General features: G+C 41.4%; 1 protein-coding gene and 1 long non-coding RNA gene across 3 annotated transcripts in view; one reads left to right on the top strand and one right to left on the bottom strand.

The window, feature by feature from the left end:
- The window catches only part of WWC3 (WWC family member 3), a 169,302-nt gene that overhangs the window by 35,372 nt on the left and 114,067 nt on the right, over positions 1-19,863 (top strand). The gene's annotated exons all lie outside the window — the stretch shown is intronic.
- On the bottom strand, positions 6,122-8,455 carry LOC123351790. The gene is made up of 4 exons (XR_006574066.1): positions 8,422-8,455; positions 7,591-7,805; positions 6,523-6,745; positions 6,122-6,374 (listed from the first exon to the last, which is right to left on the bottom strand). It is a non-coding gene; the product is annotated as an uncharacterized LOC123351790 (long non-coding RNA).

Raw genomic sequence — 19,863 nt, 5'->3', positions numbered from 1 at the left:
CATTTTCACAGAACATATTTAATTCTATGACTATACTCTGCATAAGAGTGAAGTTATGAGCAACTATTTTATTACTTTCTCTAAAGGAGTAAATTGCAATAGCTTTCTTTAAATTTAAATAGAAAGTATTGTGAAACTACTTGCAGCATTTAAGATTATAAGGTTTGGTACCATTATTGTTACCTCTGAAAAATATATGATGACTATTAAGCTTGATAACTAAACCTAAAGTAGTAATCACTGTATATGCAGCATGGTTACATGCATGTTTGGCATTTAGGAGCATGTAGGAGCTTTATAGGCATATATGTATAGGGACTACACACATTTATTGGGAGGTATTGAAGAACTGAAAAACAAGCACTAAGTTTTCTGAGAACTAGAAGGATGAGTGGAAGAGAATGCTGGCTGATATGATGGGGAAAGCTGTTTAGGGTTTGTGAGAGGTCCTTGTTGTATCTTTTAAGATTTGCAGGGGTAGCCCACATCTGGGAGACCTGTTTTATTAAGCTTTATAATAATATTTGTATGTATTTTGTAGTGTACCTAGAGATTAAATAAATAAAATAAAACATAATTTGCAAGTAATATCAACTACTTTGAAGTAAAAATTGACATACCTTAAAGGGATAAACACAAATTGGGCAGTTTCATGCCCCTTTGAGGTCAGAGGAAAGACTGTGGTGATATGGAAAAGAAAATATGCCCATGCTGCAGAAAATATGTTGAAGTTTTTCTTCTTCTGGTCTAAAATATCTAGATGACTATTGAGTTCTAAAACAAATTATGTATCACTTTTTAACATTACTTTTACTTATTGTAATTTCCATGAGAGACTATTACATTTATGAACTTACTGTGAGAGGAACCTGTTCTGCATATTGAGGGTATAATGGGTTTGTACCCTTGTTTTTGAAGTACAGCAGTAAGTGATATTTCAAGTAATCTGTATAAATATATTAGCTAGAAAGCTTGGCTCACATAATGGCTTTCAAAAGAGAATAAGAATGAAATCTCTGAGGCTTTATGATAAGGGTAGTCGATTATTTTTTGTCAAGGTCCAAATTTCTTGGTCAAGGTATAGTTAAGGTCCAGACTTCAGAGAAAATAATAACAATAATAATGAGGATAATAAGTAAATAAAAAGTGTTCAGGTTTTGTTCAAAAGCATCTGGTGGTCCAGATTTGGCCCACGGTCTGCCTATTGACTACCCTTGGTCTGAGATCAGAGGCTCTAAGAGATGAGTTAGACAATCCTAGCTTGAGATTTTAATATTACTTTTAAGCAGAGAATGGTCTGGGTGCGGTGTATTTGTTTTCCGTTTTTTATTTTACATTTTTCACGCTAAATTTGTTTTTAATGAGGATGAGTGTGAAGCCCTGGCATGCATGTATTTTTGGCACCACTTACAAATCACTCTGTGATGAAATTTGAAAAGAATGTCCTCCTGAGCATACATTTTTCAACCATTGTTGTTTTCTGCTTAGTTTAAATTAATTTACTTTTTCCTCCCATTGTTAGCTCCTTGATTTCATTTTATAACCCTTTATAACTTGGTTCTGTAACTTTTTTAAAATAAGTTTTCTCTTCCATAAGACTCAGACTGGATAAGGTTCAAGGTCAAGTAGTTCTTTACCGGGAAGTCTTAGGGTGAACACTTATGACTGGAAGTAGCACTTACTATTGGAAATAGTCTTATTGTGAATGTGAATACTCCCAGTCATAAGTTTTCTGCAAGAACAGGGCTTTATCAAGAAAATATTGAGGGCAAGTTACTGTGTAGCAGCTGGGATGTTAATCTACAGCACACCAGCTTGCTGCAGCAACTTCTGGAATGGATACTGCTATAGCGCATTGAAATTCCCGGCCTGTGCTTTGGCTTATTAATACCTGAAAGCATACTGTGCCAAACTACACTCTGGGACTTCCAGGGTGCTGTAGCAGTATCCACACCAGAAGTTTCTGTGGCAAACTGGTATGTTGTAGATTCACACTGTGGTTTGCTGCACAGTGACTAGCTGTGTAGAAGGGCCCTAAGCCCCTGAATTTTTTTTCTTAGGCCTGGTCTACACTAAAAAGTTAGATCACAGCACTGCTCAGTGATGTGAAAAATCCACACCCCTGAGTGACATAGTTAAGTTGACCTAACCCCCAGTGTAGACAGCACTAGGTCAACAGAAGAATTCTTCCGTCCACCTTGGGGAGGTGGATTACCTATGCTGATGGGAGAACCCCTGTGTATTTAAAAATGACTGAGGTCTGTTTCTAATCTTCTTTGACTTCATCTCCAGGGAGACTTTAAGAGCTAGCCACAACTAGCTATTACATTTTTAAACATGACTTGTCCCAGATTATTACACTAGATGCTAAATCCTGTTTAACATCCTGTTACTGTGTGTTAGTTTTTCTAACATGATGTATTCTTCCAGCATAGAAAAGGCATTTCTTAGATTGATACCAGTTGTAGACCACAGCAGGTTATAGCTGTATATCTCTAGTGCAAGCCTCTAGTCAAAAGCACTGTACATCTTCACCTTCTCATGCGCAGTCAGTCAGTCCAGTCTCTTTTCATGGGTTATTTCAATTTTATCAGTTGACAAATGGCCAAAGTGATTTTGACCCTTGTTATAAAATCCTTTCACAAAAGTATTTCACAGCATCATTTATGAAAGAATGCTGATCAAAAACCTCATTATCCTTGTCCTTTTCCATTTTTCTGGTATATGGAGCTAAAGCACAACTTCTTGATCTGGCTGCCTGTAGGAGGAATGCTGATGAACTTAAAGAGGAGAAGAAAAAAAAATCTAGTTGTTCTTTGAGTAGTGATCCCAAGGATATTCCACTTCAGGTGTGCATGCGGCTCTCAAGCTCTTCATTGTAGATGTTTCTGCTGGCAGTGCCTGTTCGGCCTTATGCCTTCTTATGCTGGACGCCGAGGGTATGGGGTGAACTGTCCTCAGTTCCTTCTCCATTATCTCAGCCTGAGAGAGAGAGAACCCTAGCATGTCTGCCTTGAACATGCCTCAGCTATTTCGTGTTTTTCTGATAGTTAAGTTTTATTAGTGTAGTTCAGGGGTTGGCAACCTCTGGCATGCGGCTCGCCAGGGTAAGCACTCTGGTGGGCTGGGCCAGTTTGCGTCTGCAGGTTCGGTCGATTGCGGCTCCCACTGGCCACGGTTCGCTGTCCCAGGCCAATGGGAGCTGCAGGAAGTGGCGCGGGCCAAGGGATGTGCTGGCCGCGGCTTCCCGCAGCCCCCATTGGCCTGGAGTAGCGAACCAGTGGGAGCCACGATCGGCCGAACCTGCAGGTGTGGCAGGAAAACAAACTGGCCCGGCCTGCCAGGGTGCTTACACTGGCGAGCCGCGTGTCAGAGGTTCCGACCCCTGGTATAGTTAGTTGTCAGTAATAGTTATCGTTACTTAGTAAGTGTTAGTACTGAGAGGCTAAGGTTTTTTTTTTTTTTGTATGTTTGTTTTTTCTTCTCTCTTTTTCCTTGGGGAGCCATTTCTTCCTGGCGTGGCATGCCTGGCTCATCAGGCTTCAAACACTGCCTCTCCTGACAGGCTATACCTGTGAGTGATGGCCACTCTAAGTGTGTCCGTTGTTTGGGAGAGTCTTGTGTCTCCCAGAATTGCAGTTTCTGCCTATCCCTTAAATCAGGGGTGAGGAAGAACAGGGGGATTCAGCTCAGACTGTTAATGATGGAGTGCTCACTTTGACCAGTATCTGAGTCAGATCAGGAGACCCCCACACATACATCTTCTCTCCAGACAGATCCAGCGGCTCTTCCACATAGTGCAGCCTTCCCTAAAAAGGAGGCCGGGTGGTGGTGGTGTCATTGGAGAGTTCCCAAAAAGAGGTGTATGGACTGTCGACTGAAGGGACCTGCTGCAAAAAAGCCCAAGCCCAAAACCCATGCAAGATCTATGATCTCAGAAGCTTCAAGTGGGGGGAGGGATAGCTCAGTGGTTTGAGCATTGGCCTGCTAAACCCAGGGTTATGAGTTCAATCCTTAAGGGAGCCATTTAGGGAACTGGTGTGAAATCTGTCTGGGGATTGGTCCTGCTTTGGACTAGATGACCTCCTGAGGTCCCTTCCAACCCTGATATTCTATGATTCAGTGGCCAAGTCTCTGGCCCCATGTACTAACTTCACAAGGTACTCTTGAGTCGAAGGACTCCTTCTCTGGTACTGGCGGAGTGGGAAAGTCCCCAAGATTGCAGGAGACACATGACTCTCTGACAGGGCTTCAGTACCCTCTACCAGGAACAAAGAGGGTGAGCATAACCACCATTGTTAGTACCATCAACTTTGGCTACTGTGTCAGTGCCAGTTCTCTACTCTGTACTGCAAGAGTTTAGATATATGAGGGGTCTGTCCATAACAGATGAGCTAGAATCCCCACTCCTCATGAGTACTGAACATCTTTTGGTACTAAGATCTCAATCCTCAGACTGCTATTGTCCCCCACTACCACAGGCCTCTCTGTTTTTTTTCTATGGGAGTTCCTCCATTGGACACTGTTGAGGAGAATCCAGTTGGTCACTTCTATTTCAGTCCAGGGTTTCCCTACATATCCTGTCAGAAACCCATTCTTTGACAGTCATAGGGAAGATCACAGCAGTCACCTAGAGTGGTAGAACCAATTCTGTATGCCATCCCTACGCCTGTATAGGAGTCCCCAATGGCCACACTGGGATCCCTGGGCTGTTTACTGACAGCAATTCTCCAAATCACTGGTACTGTGTCAGAGAGAGATTAGAGTTGTTCAGTCCTTTCCTCCCCACCTAGCTCCCCCCACAGGAGATATCTGAGGAATAGGATGCTAGGGCGGATAAAGAGGCTACCCCTTAAATACCCATCTCATCCTTGTGTCCAGACAAGGCAGTTAGGTCTCCACCACTTTTCATGGTATGTTCTCAAATAGAACAGCTCATAAAGAATGCTGATACTTTCACAATAGAAAATAAGGTGTTAATGAATTATCCTTTGAGAAACCAATCCCGGGGAAGGCAAATCCGCAGAGCTGCTGGAACAACACTGTAAATGGACCAGTTCCCAGTTTCATGAACTGCCATGAATAACAGAGCTATATATATTTGCCTGTTTGTTTAGTTTGTGACTTTTGCTTACTTGCATGTGAATATGCAAGTGTGTGTAAGTATAATATAGTTTAGCCTACTATTTTGAATAATGTATTAATATTGAATCTTTACAGTAACAAAAGTTTTTAATCTATTTGTATCTTAAATAGATTTTTGCCTTTCTCTAAAGAATTGCTATAAATATGATTTGACTTAAAGCACAGCCAACATTTACAAGATTTTGCACACGTTAGTTTTTTAGTGATGCATCTGAGCTGACAAGTTCAGATTCCAACCCCCTATTCAAAATTTCATAGTGTATCAGTCTGGCCTTTTGATTGGGGCCTGCTACATAATTTTTCATTATTGGACTCATAGCTAGTATTTAGCATTTGGCCAACTAGCAATTTTTTGCCTTTACAATGAAATTGCACAAAAAAGTATTTATAAGAATAGTACTGTAACCAACCCTGCTATGATTGTTGTGGTATACCTCTCCTCTCGATATTTGGTAGCCTTTTCTAGGTACCATGAGCTTGACTGTAAACATAGGCACTCACTGTTTTAGACTTTATCTACACTACGCAGCTTTTAACGACACAGCTGTTCCGCTAAAGCAGTTTCACTAAAGTCGCATATTATAGCTACTGTTTGTCGGCAGGAGAGAGCTCTCCCATCAACAAAAAAAACTTACACCCTCAACAAGCAGCGGTAGCTTTGTCCTGCCAACAAAGCGCTGTATGCACCAGTGCTTTTCCTCAACAAAACTTTTGTCTTCAGGATGTGTTTTTTCTTAACACCTCTGAATGACAAAAGTTTTGTTGTTCACTTGCCAGTGTAGACACAGCCTTTGGCTCTTCAGACAGTAGTGCTTGGGAGGCTCCCAGAAACATTCACAAATTCTGAGTAACACAAGAATGTTTTACTAGTGCTGGCAAAATAGAGGTGCAAACACCATAGATACAATTGCTTTTGTTATAACAGAAAAGATCAAACCAAGAGTTCCTAACCTATTACCTAATGACAGTCCTGGACAGATGTGTAGAAGTAAGAATCTCAACTCCTCCACACCATTGTTCTGCCTGCAGCATGCTGTCCTGTATTGTTTCTTGCTGGCCTTCTGTCAGCAATATGATGAGTCTGCCTGGCTCTCAGCTTCCTAGTCCCAGATCAAGCCTTCCCTCTGCAGTCAGCTCCCAGGCTCCACTGGGATGCACAGTCGCACAGCTCACACAATGCACAGTCATCATGTGGAGCTCCTTGCCAGAGGATGTTGTGAAGGTCAAGTCTATAACAGGATTCAAAAAAGAACTAGATAAGTTCATGGAGGATAGGTCCATCAATGGCTATTAGCCAGGATGGACAAGGATGGTGTCCATAGTCTGTTTGCCAGAAGCTGGGAATGAGTGACAGGGGATGGATCACTTGATGATTACCTGTTCTGTTCATTCCCTCTGGGGCACCTGGCGTTGGCCACTGTTGGAGGACAGGATACTGGGCTAGATGGATCTTTGCTCTGACCCAGTATGGCCGTTCTTATGTACACTGTCTCTCTGATTTTGGCTTTCTGCCTATCCTGTTTTGTGGGGAGTCTCAGAATGTGACTTTCTTTTCCTGAATTGGAGGGATTATGGAGCCTTCTGCTGATTGGATGTTGAACTGGGGAAAGATAACAGTGTCCAGTAACAAGCCAGAAGACTTATTACAATTCTATACTTTGTTGTATCCATAAACACTTTTAAATACACACAACCACACAGAAAGACAGGGAAATAAAGACGCATGAGATAAAAATTTAAGAAAGTTATGTAGAAGCAGTAAATATAGAAACAACAGCAAACTTTTTGCTTTGTAGTTGATCTTTAACCTGGGTATGGATTTTAGAGCAAGTGTTTCAGTCCTTTTGGTCAAGTAGCATAGTACTTGGCAGACACCCTGATTCTGCTTGTGGATCAGAGCTGCCATTTAAACAGTGGTGGCTGCTTGGAAGATTAGTTCTAGTTTTCATGATGTATTTCAGGAGTTCCTTTGCTGCCAGATATATTGTTTACATGGGAGAGTTATGAGTAGAGAGTAGTTTTTAAGGCGTAATGGAATAAAAACACATTTTTCTAAGCCTTGCCTTCTTTTCTGAATTTGATTGTGAAGAAAATAGGAAAATACAATATATTACTATTTTTGCTCAAAGGCTTACTTGGTGATAGTAAAGAAAAAGTCAGAGGGTGGAGTATTCTAATATTTTTTGTTAGTTAAATCATAATTTTAGGTATACAGAGTCTCAAGATTGAGACTATGAACTACTGTTCTTTCTTATTTTGCTAAAGTACATGATTGTTTTGTTATGGGTTTTACAATTCAGTCCAGCCCAAATTCAACATACAGCTGCTGTCCTGAAGAGATTCTACCCTCTTGGTGTATGCAGACATAGGGGCTATCCTATTCAGATTGGTTATTTGTGGCACAGAAGGAGCTGCATAATAGAGATTTCAGTATTTCATGCTTACCTGTACTCATCTCTTTCCTAGGTATTTGGCTTATGTGAGATATCAGAGGATACACTGAGCATGTTTAATGCATCTCTCAAATTCCAGTGTATGGGTGACGTTCTTTCCTGTTTCGCTGATCATCACTGACACTTAAGAAAATGTAAAGGGGTTGTATGGCCTGTTGTCTCCGTGATCTCTGAATTGATGCAGTATGCCATATAAGGCTCAAGATCCTATAACACAAGCCATATAACAAAAGGCTCAAGATCCTATAAAACTGTGTGAATCAAAATCATTCTAGTGAAGTTTCAGAAGTCAGAGCAGAATATTCCTGACCTGTTAATTTAATATAATGACCATTTCCAGTGACATTCAGGAAAAATGGGAATGTTTTTCTTCATTTGTATACAATTATAAGTGATGTTTATCACTTTTTATGTATTTTGTAACAGTTGTCAAATTAAATAATATGAAATGATTTGCTGATCTGATAATACTAGGCGGTAAATTTCCAGTCCTGCAGTCTGTTTTTTGCCTTAATCCTGTAATTTGTCCTAGGCAGGTACAAGGGTTTACAAATACAGAACAACTTGCAGTTCATGCTGTTAGAGACAAATAAGACACTTTGGCTAAAAAATATTATAGACCTGGTAGTCAGTGGAAAGCAGTTCTCTTCCATTGTTTTTTAAGCACAATGAGCCTTTCATCACTGTGCTGCTTCTGTTTTATGCCACTGTAATACCATTGGAATAATGCTACAATGTAACCTGCTTATGTTAATTTTTTTTAAGTTTGGGTGTACCTTCCGCAAAATGCAGGAAGCACTAGAGGATCATAAAAATAACTGACCTGTTGAATTGTTACTCTTTTTTTCTCATTCTGAAGTAATGTTTTATTTCTGAGGGGAAAAAATCCACTGTGAGAGGCTGCTTGGAATGCAAGTTGTAATTTAAAATATGTAATAATTTAAAAAATGATAAAAATCACAATATCATTAATTACTATAAGATTTTATTTTATATATATATATAAAAATAAAAGAACTAAGGCAACTGGCATTGAATGTTGCATAGTTGCTGAGCACAGTGCAGGTTCTTGTAGTATAAGTCTTTCTGTATTTTCCTCCCAGTGACCTCAAGCTAGGATATATTGCATTCTGCAAGTTTCTGTGCTAACACTGTGCTTCTGAGCACTGAGCTTCATTTGTGCCAATTTCTGTGTGGTCATTTATGTTGTAGATTTATGTCCGCGACGGCCTGAGTTGATGTGTACCAAATTATTTTATTTCAGAAATTAAGGTTATATTTGAGCTGCTGTTCTCCAAGGGTGAAATCCAATTAGCCAGTCAGGCACTCATATACAAATGTTCACTTTTATGTGAGGGAAGAAGACTTTTTTTTTTTTTAAATGTGTATTTATAGCCTATATTACTCTGAGTTATGCATATTTCTAAGTAGTGAAGGTGGGCTTTAAAAAAAAGTTGGAATATTAAAATGCTAACCATCTTCTATGATTTGAACATTATTTCTAGGGAAATTCTGCACCAACAAATTAAAAATTCTGTGCAGAATATTTTAAATTTCTGCAAAATTCTGCATATTTTATTTGTCAAAATAATACAATATAATCATGCCAGTTTCAATTATTTTGCTAATTTATTTCAAAATACCTGTCAGCAAGTATGTCTGTAAAAATACAGACAAAAAAGATTCAGTACATTTTTTTTGACAAATAGATTCCTTACTAGGTATATTAACACAGAACTGTGAGTAATAATTCATTTAAACTGCAATTCAGAAACTTATTTCCTGTATCCCTTAGAAGCAGTGCAAACGCTTGGGGGACTCAGGGTAATGGAGGAGCTGAGGGATAAGGAAGTATTGTTGGGAAGGTGCCTGGGAGAGAATCTTGAAGGGTTGCTGGGTGTAGCAGGAAAGTATAGAACAGGTTTTATTGTGGGAGTGGGAGGGGGAAGGATTGTTAGGGAATTGAGGAGCCTCCTGCAAGCAGACCCTGGCTGCATCCTAGCATCTCCCATTCAGTCAAGCACATTTGCCCCCACAGGCGCCACCTTCACATTTGCCCCCATAGGCTCTGCCCCAGGCCATGCCCCCACTCCACCCCTTCCCTCAGTGACACACCCTGCCCTGTCCTGCCCCCGCTCTACCCTGCCCCGCCTCTTCCTGACCTCTTCTGCCTTCCCCCCCCCCAGCCTGCCGCGTCTTTGCTCCTTCCCCCGTGCTGCCAGCCTCCTGCATGCCGCGAAACAGCTGTTTGCAATGGACGGGAGATGCGTGGAGGGAGGGAGAGGCGCTGATTGGCGGGGCCTGCCGGTTGGCAGGAGGTGCTGAGGGGAGAGGAAGGGGGGAGGTGCTGATACGGGGGCTGCCGGTGGATGCTCAGCATTTTTCCCCTGTGGATGCTCCAACCCCAGAGCCACCCAAGGAGTCGGCGCCGAAGTCTGCTGCTGTCTCCATGTGCCCCGCACCTCCATTTCTCCTTGCATCCCTGCACCTTCATTCAACCAGGCGTAGCTGCCTCTGTCTCCATGTATCCCTGAACCCCCACTCCGCATTCAGCCAGTCATAGGTGCCCCAATCCCCATGTGTCCCTGCATCCCCCTTCTCCCTGTCCTCACGTGGGCCTGCACCCCCACTCCCATTCAGCCCCTGGCTCAGTGGTGTCACCCCACTAGTTCCTGTGCCCCCACCTCAGTCTGTCCACAACCACTAGTTCTTCTGAACCCCAGTGTGTGTGACACCCCTCAGTAGCCCTGTGTGCCCTGTCCATCTGTCCCCACATATCCAGTGCCTCCTCACCTAGTCCCGTGGGCAGGATGCTGTGAGGAAGGCAGCCTCTGCCCCCTTCCTTTCTGTGACTGGCTGCTCCATCCCATAAGCCACCTGCCCTCTCTTCTGGTGCCATATCAGCCCCTTGTGGGCAAAAGGTGTAATTGCAGCTTCTCTTTGCCTCCATCATAATCAATTATTATATGGGGGAAAAAAATCTGTGGGGGACATTAATTCTGCACTTGCTCAGTGGCACAGAATTCCCCCAGCAGTATAACATTTAACGTGTTCTGAATTTTGTTAGTAGAATGGGTTACTTTATGTAAGCTGTTCAATGTGATGATATCCAAAAATACTGTAATATAGGGTTTATTGCTTATGATGTAATTTATTAGATTTTTACATACAGAAATGAGTGTCATCTTGTTTGCTGCCACATTGCTAAAAGTGTCCTAGCTTTTTAAAAAAAGTCTATATTTTTAAAAAGAAATATTGCTGAAAAAGCACATTCTTCAGGACCAGGGCACTGCATTCATTATTTGTTCAATACTGTACTGTCCTTCTGGGAGGGAGGTGGCATCTCTAAGGAGAGTGTGTTTGATCTCTTTGGATTAGTCTGTTTGGAGAAGCTGTGAGGGTTAGGGCTGCAGGAGGGATATGGCTGAACAGTTCAGTGGTCACAGACTGACTTTCTTCAAAGAAGCCCCTGCAGGCCTTGGAATGTACTCCTAGCCAGCCTGTAGCTACAAAGGTGAAGGAAGTCATTATGGCTTCTTCAAGATTGGAATGTGACTAAAAAAGCTGTAAACAGCTTTTCCTGTGAATGGCTTTGTGAAACAACAAAAAAAAGCCCTCTTCAACATTTCCCTTTCCTAACTGTATATTTTCTGTGAAAAACAGTTGCTAAAATACCAAGCTAATGTGCAAGCATAAACTTATTTATGTGGCTAGAAATTACATATAGTATGAAAGGCAAACAAACAATAGGACAGAAGTCGGACATCTGACAAAAACAGTTTAGATATGTGCTTTCCTCCTCATTTCACCCTCTCCACTTCTCATCCCTTTTCTCCCTAGCATCTCCCAGTATGGTGTTTAAAACAGTACCTTCACTTTGCGACTGGACCAGTATTAGCCCTATCAGAATGAATAAGGATAAGATAATGAATAGCGTTTTCTTGTGTCAAATTGCACACTCTCATTCAGTATCCTGTTGCCTTGTCTCTACTAGAAATAAATTTTAACAAGCTTTTTGCCTAGTCCACGTTTACTGGTCAAAACCATCTTAAATCCTTGTTAGACTGAGGCCAGGTCTATACTACATACCTAATATAGGTCTAACTACGTCACTCAGGGGTGTGAAAAATCGACACCCCTGATTGACATAGTTATACTGACTTAATCCTCTGTGTAGACAGCAGTATGTTGACAAGACATAGCTACTGGTTGTAAAGTAGTCATAGGTATAAAAATCTCACCCAACATGTTCCAGCCTCTTGTTCTCCCAGTGGTCTAGCCCAGGGGTAGCCAACCTGTGGCTTCGGAGCCACATGCGGCTCTTCAGAAGTTAATATCCGGTTCCTTGTATAGGCACCAACTCAGGAGCTGGAGCTACAGGCGCCAACTTTCCAATGTGCTGGGGTGTGCTCACTGCTCAACCCCTGGTTCAGCCCTCACTCAACCCCTTCCCCTGAGCCTGCTATGCCCTCGATTTTCCCCTCCCGCTCCGAGCCTCCTGCACACCACGAAACAGCTGATCAGAAGGTGCAGGGAGGGATGGGGAGGTGCTGATCGGTTGGGCTGCTGGTGGGCGGAAGGCACTGGGAGGGGGGGAGCTGATGGGGGGACTGGTGATGTATTACTGTGGCTCTTTGACAGTGTACATTGGTAAACTCTTGCTCCTTCTCAGGGTCAGGCTGGCCACCCCTGGTCAAACTCAGTTTATGAAAAAGGTGTTGGAAGTAACTAAAATTGGTTTGTACCAGGTGTCTGTACTAACAATCGTTCAACCCTTGAGGGGTCCATTTAGGGATCTGGGGCAAAAATCTTTCTGCGGATTGGTCCTGCTTTGAGCAGGGGGTCGGAATAGATCAGGGGTCTCAAACTCAAATGACCACGAGGGCCAAATGAGGACTTTCACTGACACACACCCCTCACTGCCTCTGGCCCCGCCCCCACTCCACCCCTTCCATTAGGCCCCGCCTCTTCCCACCCCTTCCACGCTGCCCCAGGGCGTCAGAAAGGGTGCAGGGTGTGGCGGGGGCTCAGGGCAGGGAGTTGAGGTGCAGGAGGTGTGCAGGGTACGGTAGGGGGCTCAGGCAGGGGTGAGGGGTGCGGCACAAGGTCAGGGTGTAGGGTGCAGCAGGTGGCTCAGGGCAGGGAGTGCAGGAGGAATGTGGGATGCAGCGGGGGCTCAGAGCAGGGAATTGGGTGCAGGAGGGGTGCAGCAGGGGGCTCAGGGCAGGGGGTTGGGGTATAGGAGGGGTGTGGGGTGCGGCAGGGGGCTCAGGGCAGGGAGTTGGGGTGCAGGAGGGATTCAAGGTGTGAGCTCCAGCCCTAGAGCGGCTCCGGGGTGGCAGCTCCCTCCCTGCCTGTCCTGGCCCCCGGCCCCGCGCCGCTCCGTTCCAGGAAGTAGCTGGAACCGTGTCCCTGCAGCCCCTGGGGGAGGGGGAGGGGCTCAGGGTTCCGTGTGACTGCTGCTCTTGCCACTCCTCCAGGTACCTCCCACGAAGCTGCCATTGGCCGCGGTTCCCTGTTCCCAGCCAATGGGAGCTGCGGGGGGGCGGTGCCTGGAAGGAGGCAATGCAGGAGCCCTCTGCCTCCTTCCCCCTCCCGCCCCCCGGACCAAAGGGGCGTGCTGCCGGCTGCTTCAGAGAGCGACGCGGGGCTCGCAGTGCCACAGGGGGCAATCCCGTGGGTAGGCAGAGGGGCGGGGAGGGGCAGGCCACGGGGAGCTTGGAGGCCACACACAAGAGTCCCACGTGCGGTCCGCAGGCCGCATGTTTGAGACCCCTGGACTAGATGACCTCCTGATGTCCCTTCCAAACCTGATATTCTATGAATCAAACTGCTTTCAGCCCTCTTTGAAGGAGCAGGGGCAGGAGGGGCATGTAATTGTCACTTGTTATGCACCCACAAAGACTTTCTTATTATACAAAGGTCCTTTGAGTTTTTTGTGTTGTGGTGTTTTTATCCCAAGAGGAGATTTCCATCTTTTTAAAACAAAAAACAGAATTCTATTATAAAGGGTGTTAAAGTTTGGGTCAAAAGGTTGCATTTTCACCTAAAATAGTGTGATGCTTTGTGGGAACTACTCTTACAAAGATGTTGGACTATTTTTGGAAGCATTTACATTATCCAGAGGAGTGCCTTTTATGCATCCACAACGGATAATGTAAACTAAACAAATAAAACGGGGATGGGAAGCAATCCCTTCTGATTCAATCAGAATCTAATCAGGTGGCAACACTGTCCCATGTTCATGTCAAACCACGAATCTTATAATTGGACTGTTCTTATAATTTGGTTTTTAAATTGGCAGAGTAAGTATTTAATAAAGATAGGCATTATAGGAATATTTTTATCTGCTTTATTGCATGTGCATACAAGACTGTCTTCTAAAAAATGTTTTTACTCAAAGCAATTTAGATGGGAAAAATCCCCCCCAAACAAGATTTCTGTCAATGTTTAAACCCAGGGGATTCAGATTCCAGAAGCTTTCTAATGTGCTTCAAAATTTAAGCTTTTGAAGGGTTACATAGCCAAAAATGGCTGTGATGTCAGAAGATTGCTATTACTTTTGGAAAAGGTAAAGTTAAATCAGAGAGCTGAGGAAACAGCTTAATCTTGATTTGAATCCTGGTATGAATAATGGCAAAGATACTGTTGTGGCAGTTTGTTGTCTACTGTGAAGTATGATCTCTAGTTAAGAGACCAAAACCTTTTTATATAAAAATGTACCATTTTAAAATTTAACTTTTTAGCTTGTACACCACCGATGATAAGAGAGACAGAAGAAGCCAGTGTGGCGTGATCTCACCATGTCACTGGTTTGAAACTTAATCTGCCGGTCTTTAATAAAAGTTTACATGGAACATACCAAGTACTTTTTCATGTGCTCATTGCAGAATGTTAGAGGACTTGAGTCAAGGAGGCCACAATGGAGTCTGTATCTCTTAGCGAGCACTAAACAGCTCTCAGATTGTGAACAGCAGGCATTATTTAGTTGGCTTTTCCTTGCAACAGGAGTGAATTTCCTTCTCATCAACGTGAAGGATGAATACCATTGGTTTGATCCAAGTAGAGCAGTCAGGCACTGTACAAGTTCTTTAAAGTAGTGGAAAAAAGGGATAACAAGAACCAGTGGCTGGAAGTTGAAGGCAGACAAATTCAAATTAGAAACAAGCCACACATTTTTAACAGTGAGGGTGATTAATCATTGCCAAAAAACTACCAAGGGAAGTGGTGGATTCTCCATAGATGCCTTTCTGGAAGATATGTTGTAGCCAAACAAATTATTTGGCTCAATACAGAGGAAATGGGTGAAATGTAATGGCCTGTGATAAACAGGAGTAAATGATCTAATGGTCCCTTATGGCCTTAAACTCTCTGAATCTATGGAAGTTTCATCCAATAGTTCTTTGAGCATACCTCAGTCTTTCAGTTACCCCTGTTCTTGAAGTACTAGTGTTTTCCTATGCAGAGATAGCTAATCGTGCTATATTATACTGTGAACAGATGGGGGAATAGAATAAGACAACCAAAGTCATTTTCACTTGTGACTTCAGACAAGAACCTATTGAATTCTTTTTTGGGGAAAAAGTGAGTGCTCTTGTTCTGTTGCTGCCTAGCTCCTAACTTTGCTGATTTAAAGTGCTTTTACAGATGTACTCATTCCATGTACAATTCCTTGTATAGAAACAGGAAAGGAGACCTCTCCCATTTTTTGTAGTATTTGAATTAATCAGAGAAAGGGGTGTGATACTTCCAGAGGACGTTTAATTTCAGTAGACTCCTAATGTATTTTTTGGCTGACCCGCTACAGCTATATCTGTTTCTATGTTACTCTTCTACAATTTACGTTTTATTACTTTGGGAGCCGGTAATTTGCCTAGCAGAAAAATGATTTTTCTAGGCTTTGTCTATATTCAGAGTTATACCAGTTTGGCTAAACTGGAACTTTAAACCTGATTAGTTAGACCTGTGCAAACACAGTGCAAACACCTTAATCTGATTGAAACCTTGCTTATTTTGATTTAATTAAATAAGGAATTAAAAAGATACATTAATACAAATCTGGTTTAAATCAAATGAAGAACGACCACTCTGTTGTGCACTAGTTTAAAGAAATCAGGTTTAAACTTAATTAAAATTAAATTTGTACAACTTTGAATAGAGACAATTCCTTAGTAAAAACTTTACTTAAATAACTGAGTTGTTGACTGTGTGGTCATGGTTTCCATTTCCATTTTTTCTTTTTAGAATGCTAGCATGAATTCTTAACAGATCTAAGGTTTCCTTTGGATACACAAACTATCATTCTACAGTTTAAACAGGTTTTTGTGAAAATGGTATAAAACCTGTTCCATCTACTTAATTCCCTTTCTTCACTGTTGACTCTTGCTCCATCTGTTCACGGAAAGTTAACATTGTTTATATTCTAGAAATTTAAGTGAGAGAGATGGGATCATCATGGATGCTGGATTAAGGTTCTTATGGCATGCGAAGGTAGAATACTACATGCGTAGGTTTTGCTTATGAATAAGGGATGTGTATGTGTGATGGGCAAGCATGCCTCACTACTCATTGCAAAGAAAATCTTGTTGATAATGTGGCAATTTCGGTAGGAACCAATGTCTAGACTATCTTGAGTAATTGTAAATACGGTGTCTCTAGAAAAAAATCATCAGAGGTAAATCAAGTGCTATACCTTCACTTGTATTTTTAATATTGTAACTGAAGTCCAGAGAAATTAGAACTAATTTGGCAGTATTTTGCCTACATAACTATTAGATAAAGTCTTCGGAGAACACTTATTCTGTTCTATAATAAAGCTTCTTCTCAGTGACTGCAGCTTTTGGTTCAAATGGACAGTTCTTCATGAAGTAGCATACATAGAAGTTGTCAGTAATGGAAAATGTTAAGGTAGGTGTACTGTATATGTAGTGCTAGAGATCATTTCACTGTAACAATACTCTGATTGTTAGAGTGTAACCGTAACAATAGCTCTAATCTGTAAAATCCCTCCCTTATTTTACTAGGTTTCAAATCTCATATCAGGCAGCATTAGTAAACTCTAATCACTTAGTCTAAATTTATTTCTGTAGCTTCTAAAATTCATAAAACTTCTTATTTTTATTTTCAATTGTTTGGGTTTCCTGTTGGATAAGTGTTGTGTACAATACCTTGTAATGTTATCATAACATTCATTTTAGCAGCTTGTTGAAAATATTCTTTAATCTGAAAAATTTATCAAACCTAATTTAACATTTTTATCTTTAAAAACAAAAGGACATGTTTGTACTGATCATACTGTTCACTAACTCTTGTACTAGGCACATTCAAAACAGCATGATTGTATAAGATTGTGATTATAAATTACTGTCTTGCACTTACATAGTAATTCACATTAAAGCACTCTACATGCATTTAAAAATGCTTAAAATAATCTTGAGAGATAAGTAAATATTATTGTTCAGTTTGCGTGCATGTGCCTATGTATGGACTTTTTGTGATCTATCCCAGTGTTATTTCACCACTTGTGCTGTACCACCTGTGGTAGTGATGGTGAAAGTGTTAGCGTAGAAACGGCAGAGGCTTTTAATGCTCTCTTTGCTAGCACTTCCACAAAGGTTACCACTGACAACGCAGATGCACTAGTTCAAGACCAAAGGTGAGAAAAGTGTTTGTATAGACAAAACTTTTAAACTTTCAGTTGCTATAATGAGAGTCTTATAATGAGAGTCTTCTTGGCTCTATGAGCTAAGATGTGAAAAAATTATTTAAGTTTTGAGTGGCACACTTTCCATGCCTTCTGCACGTGACATCAATGAACGAGTCTGAGCAAGAAAAGAAAGTGTTCTTCTTGCATCTGTAGTGACATTGGGTGTAATTTAAGAACATTCTATGTGTGCTTGCTGTGCACCCCTTCTTGGTTAGAAAATGAATCCTCTTTTGAAATTTGCCTTTGCTACTTTATTTTGTGTTCAATAAATTTAAATATGCCGTGGCTTTTTTATTGGTTCAGTCATAATTCTCCTATCTCCTTTAAACCAAAATCTTGTTTGGTACTAAAACAAAACTTTTAGCATTTTTTTGCGTGCAGGTCATTACCTGTTGTGTAGAAGAAATAATCAGTGTCTCTGGGAAACATCTAGACCACAAGTATATGACAACTAGGAGAACAAACTAGGTTTTTCTTACTATTGTTTTGAATATTGTCCAAATTAGTCTGTTTATCATGTTTGTAAACATGATGGGAAAATATTATGTTCCCCACATTTTGAAAATAAGTGGAACACTTTTGCACAGAAGAATTGTATAATGCAGAGTGCTGCTATAAAAATGTGGAAAATACATTTTTGTTGGTTTTTTTTAAGTTGAGAGAGGGTTTGAGGAGAGAGACCCAGGTGCTAAAATAGTCATATTTTCCCATTTGTATTTGTCAAGTTGACATCAGGCCTAAAGGTTTTGGAAATTATGAAAGATTTCACTGTTTTTATGTAAAAAGATAAGCAATGTCTTGCAGGCTGCTTTGGGGATAGTTAGCAATAAGTCTAGTTCCTTTATTCTGAAAAGAACATAGGTGGTCATGCTAGATAACGAAACAAACATGATCTGCCAGTGTGATGCTATGGCTAAAAGGGATAAAGATCACTTTGGATGCTCAAAGGAACATTGAGTAGGAATACTGAATTGATATTATTTTTATATATGGCATTGGTGAGACTACTACAGGAATGCTCTGGCCAATTTTGGTGTCAGTACTTCAAAGACGATCCTGAAATATTGAAGAGGGTACAAAAAAGACTGGTTTGAGGTCTGGAGAATACATCTTTAAGTGAGAGATTTAATAAGCTAAATAGATTGTTTCATGAAGCAAAGATTGAGACAGGTTGGTAAGTTTGTATCAACACTGGAAGAATGTATCTGATACTTCAGTGCTTTTAAATCTAGCATACAAGGGTTTAAAAAGATTCGGTATTGAACTTCTCAAAGCTGAAGTTAATTAAATTGAAACAATAAATAAGGCTCACTTTTTTTTTTTTTAATCATTGAGGGTAATGAGCCATTGGAACAACTCACCAATGGATGTGGTAAATTCTCCGTCACCTGAAGTCTTTAAACTGTAATCAGATATTGTACATTTGTTCACAAATTTGGAAGCTGATTTTATGCAGTATATGGTGATATGCATCACTTGTATTATATTATAGTGGAATTGTTTATATTTATATTGTTTATATTTAACTTATGTTTATATTGTTAATATTTAGTTAATGTTTATCTTTATAAAATTAACTTTTCTTTTGTGGCTGAGTTGATTACATAGCTAGTTACATTTTTTTTATTTGAGCCATTTAGAAACTATTAGGGAATACATTATGTGATGGTTTCAGCAACTGCTGGAATAATGCTGTGCGAAGTGAACTGGATAAAAATCTATACCCTTGGTTCTGTCTGGGTTACTTTTGCCTTTGTATTGGTTTTCTTAAATTCTTGGTAGTTTTGTTGTTCCAGAGTAATACAAATGTTGAATCCAAAGATTTAGTGGTACTCAACCAAGGGCCATGAACAGATTTCAAGGGGCTCTGGTCTACCCTACGAGTTTAGGTCAAATTTAGCAGCATTAGATCGATTTAACCCTGCACCCATCCACATGATGAAGCCATTTTTGTTGACTTAAAGGGCTCTTAAAATTGATTTCTGTACTCCTCCCCAACAAGGGGATTAGCGCTGAAATCAACCCTGCTGGGTTGAATTTGGGGTAGTGTGGATGCAATTCAACGGTATTGGCCTACGGGAGCTATCCCAGAGTGCTCCATTGTGACTGCTCTGGACAGCACTCTAAACTCAGATGCACTGGCCAGGTAGACAGGAAAAGCCCCTCCGTGCTATCCGAACTCCGTTCTAAAAGACGAAATGATTATGCACAGCCAGACACCAGGGCGGTTAGAAGAGCACAGCAGGGCATGCTGCGCATCAGAGAAGATTTGAAAACCAGTTTTATGACTGGCCAGGCTACGGTGTGAAAGTTCTGTTTGTTTGTTCTTGATGAAAACCGGCCCCCTTGGTTCACTCTCCTTCCCTGTAAGCCAACCGCCCTCCCCTCCCCTCTTTGATCTCTGCTTGCAGAGGCAATAAAGTCATTGTTTCAGATTCATGCATTCTTTATTAATTCATCACACAAATTGGGGGATAACTGCCAAGGTAGCCCGGGAGGGAAGCACGGGTGGGTTAGTTGTAGTTGCACCCCCTAGAATGGCATGCAGCTCATCATAGA

Source organism: Mauremys mutica, chromosome 1, assembly GCF_020497125.1.
Source record: "Mauremys mutica isolate MM-2020 ecotype Southern chromosome 1, ASM2049712v1, whole genome shotgun sequence".
In the NCBI taxonomy this organism is placed as follows: Eukaryota; Metazoa; Chordata; order Testudines; family Geoemydidae; genus Mauremys; species Mauremys mutica.
Note: the sequence above shows the minus strand (reverse complement) of the source record. Positions and strands in the feature narration are given on the sequence as shown.